Here is a 4,036-nt window from a genome sequence, read left to right as displayed (position 1 = left end):
CATAAAAGAGTGTGCAAAGACTTAATTAATGGTATTGAAAGTGTGAATCCATAATGAATGCGCCCAACACATGATGAAGTGATCATCACTGTATGCAGAGACGTGAAAGACACTCGTTTGATGCCGAAATACAATCAATGTTGTGCTAAAGTATATCAGAGCAAGTATCTATGGGTTTACTCCTTTCAGGAGAGACATCGAAAATGTGAGAGGACTAAATTTGAATTTGCATTGATGCTCCTATGATCAGAATGGTTCTGTGGAATAAATCTTCGCTCATGTCAATGAGTGGTTATGTATTGGAGGAGAGTCTCTTCCATTTTCTAGCAACTCAATCTACCTCAGTTTGCAAACCCATATTAGTCACATAATGTGCACTTGCAGTTTGATATTCTAATTAGAATGTCTTTGGCCTTGAAATCAACATCAAAACTGTGGCAACATTTATTAGATGGGAATAGATTGAGGTGTACTCATTAAATTGTTTGGAGAGGTCACAAATCTGGATGAAATTGCAATGGAATGCACCAGGGAGAATGCTAGTGAGAGGCTGCCCATGGATGCAGTCGTCTAAAGAAGTTGTTGAAATGTTCCACTACTAAATGTACTGTCTTGGATGCTTTCAAGGATTCGGGGAGCCCTAGAACTTGAAGACTGTCGCTTACTGTATTGGGTAACTTCTGAAGAGCGTCAACAAGATCCTTTATACATGATGTGATGGAAAAATGATCAGCGAGACACAAGAGGATGATTGTGCTCTCTGCATCTGGTGGATCTTTTAGATGTCCCGTGTACACATGTTGGATAAGGTGGTAGCAACACTGTAGCTCTTGTTCAGTGAGCTTGATTGTCACAACATCATCAACAACACATTTTGATTCTATAACGGGGGACGATCCAGGAGAAGGCAACATCTCCAAGAAGTACTGGCAGTCAGAGAAGATATGATTGTTGAATGCAAATTCCAAGGACACCATCTTTGTCTGTATTATGGTTCGTCCACACTCTGCTTCATATTGTCTGCTTCTCCTGCTCACACCTTTTTTCCATTTCCATGACAATATCCTTTTTAATTTGTTTGTTTAGCTGCTTGCTCATTATCCTCTGTTGCTACTTCGTCGGTGGTCTAGTATTACTTGAAGCCTTGTTCAACTTTGCTATTGCTGATGAAGTGCTGGCAGGTTGTTTAGGCTCTTTGTGATTTCTTTCCAAATCAGGAGTCACAGCTACAGTTGGATCCATATGAAGTGCCTCAAGTATATGACTAGATGAAGGCCGGTTCAATAAATCAGCTTGAGATGGAGGTGATGGTGGTGGAGAGACTCCTGCTGACTTGGAATCATCCACTTCTGCTGTGCCCAAAAATTCCATAATATATTGAATCTTCAAGGTTGCATCCTTCGTCTTGTTCCTTCATTATGAGTTCTCATCACATCCATGATCATAACGCTTGGAATATGATGTACTTCAATCACCCAATTTCTTGCTTTGAATCTAGAAGCGGTTATGCGTGTGTGTGGTGGTCTTCTTAAGGGTTCTAGACCGAGAGATCTCCCCAAATATCATTAGTGTTGAGCATATTTTGATGTTTATCGTGCAGCCGCCAGAGCTACCCCAATGAGCCAGACGCAATTTTCTTTAGCTATCAATGCAAATCTTGCAGCTCTTGCAATTTGTTTCCCATAGAAATAAGTAGATTAGGTTTTAATAGGCTGAAGGCCTGCAACATCCTGTTCTAGAGCAGCGATGACATGGTTTATTGCTTCCTAATTTTGGAATCCGTTGATGGAATACCAATCTATAGAAAATGAGGATGAAAGGAATGGGAATGTGGCTACATTAACTGGCACTAAAATCTCTCTATCAAGCCCAGAGCAGTCTGTGATGGCTGTGAAGAAAAAGAGTTGTTGTTGATCATCTTTATTGTTTACCATTTCACTCTGTTTGGCAATGACATGATCCCTTTTGTAAAATCGATTTGCATTTTTTAGTCATCCTAAACTGCATGTCTCCTTCCGAGAGTTGTTGAAACCCGTTTAGATTCTAAAAATTTGTTACCGAAGCATATCTTTGCATCCATGTATTTACAGTATAAGAGATTTTCTCTACATTCTGATTTGATATCTTGAATATTTTACAGCATTTCACTATTATCTGCAAAAAAAATTGTGAGAAGGAAGCCCGAGGTATTGCAGAGAAACACTACCTCTGCAAGCACGATTTTTTTGGCAGAGTTCATGTTCAAACTCGACAAAGGAAGAGTATGGCTCAATTGTACCAGATTTACCTGCGTTGAGAACTTGCTTGAAATTGCTGTTATTGAGTTTTGAGCCTCTGTTGGTTGCCTATTATGCCCGCATCCCAAGAGTTACTTCTCGTGGCTGCATTACTTCTGGAGGTTCAACGCATACACTGAAATTATTTTGTCGTAACTTCTCCAAGTGCATTGTTTTAAAGTATGCTTTGATTTTTTTTAAGGACATCCGTTCACTTTTTTCAAGTGACTACATAAAGGTTATTTATTTTTTTTAAAAAAGATTTCTAATAGTGATAAGGAGGAGCCTTCTCGAGTGAGAAAAGTGAGGGTTTATGTGAAAGAGAGGTAAAACAAATATTAAATTTAGCTTTGACGCTAGAGATTGGCATTATCGTTGTTTTAGAGTCAGTTTTTGAAGACAATTTGATGCCAAGGAGTTCTCAATTTGTGCTTGAGACACCTCACTGAAGACATTGTCATGATGATGTATCTTGAAGGTTAATAAAAACATATCTTTTTGTGGTGATCGTGTCCTAGATATGCCTGAAATTGAATAAGGGGATCATAGGTACACTCTGTGTCATGAATGTGCTTGCATGATTTGAGTCGAATTTGGAAAACACTCTCTTTATTATGATTAAACAAACAATTGCATGCACATAATCAATTTCATTCAAGCTTATGTAATCAAGGAAACTATAGGAAATCAAGAAGAAACAATACATAATCAAGTTGTCAGCGACATTTCTACATCAACATCCAATCTGGCTGTCATCTACATCAACAATATTTGCAGCGATTCAACAACAATTTTTTGGAAATTGCACTTGCACCATTATTTTTTTAATTAGCTCAATACAAAAACTGTAACTTGCAAATCATAATTTGTATGTTGGATTGTAATCAAAGTCAAAATTATTTGAATTGTAAGGGTGCATTCTCGGTTGAAATTGACACCCATGCTTTGAATTGATAGGGAATCAATTAAACTCAGTGAATCCTTTTTTTTTAACTGAGTCATTCAAATCATTGTAAGCATTTCTCTTGGGTGCATTTGCGATATTATTTGACACCCTTATTTTGACCAATCAAGAGTGTGAGTTCAAGAAAGTGAAAATCTCCCAAACATCAAGTGAGCCTAAAACTAATTGAAGCAAGCATCAAGTGAGCGTGAAAGCAAGCAAGTGTGAGTTCAAACAATAAATTGTTAAAACAAGTTCAAGCGAGCGTGCAACAATCAACCAAAAATCAAGCGAGCGAGTTCTAAAAATCCAGCAAGTATTAAAAGTAAGTGAGTGTGAGTTCCAACAAGTTCACATGGCGACAAGCATTCAGTTGTTAAAGATTCGTAAGAATTTGATTCTCTCAACTGTTGAAGACATGCTACAAATCAGCAAAGCAACTCTTGTTTATATTTCAATGAATCTACAACAAGCACATGAAACAATTGAGTTCCTTCAACTAGAGTCACAATTGCAGAGAAATGAGTTACAAGAGAAGCGTGTTGCTTCCAAGTCTTTGACCAATCCAGAGACAGCTAATCATTTGACTTCATTCATCCAACCAGCTTCAAGTGTTGAAGTTGTTCTAGTTCAACTTTCTTCCAAACCCATCATCAAGCCATGGGAAGAAATTCAAAGTAATCGAAATCGATGTGGCTTAGGATATGTCGAAGATAATGACAACTTACATATCCCTGATTATTCAAAGCCCATTCAGTTTGTCAGTGCCATATTACTTGAACAAATCACCTCAACAAGTTCTCAACAACTTGCAGAT

This window comes from Pinus tabuliformis, chromosome 1_2 (genome assembly GCF_031772625.1).
Source record: "Pinus tabuliformis cultivar Carrire ecotype Pingquan chromosome 1_2, CPIR1, whole genome shotgun sequence".
Taxonomy (NCBI): domain Eukaryota; kingdom Viridiplantae; phylum Streptophyta; class Pinopsida; order Pinales; family Pinaceae; genus Pinus; species Pinus tabuliformis.
This window is presented reverse-complemented; position numbering follows the sequence as displayed.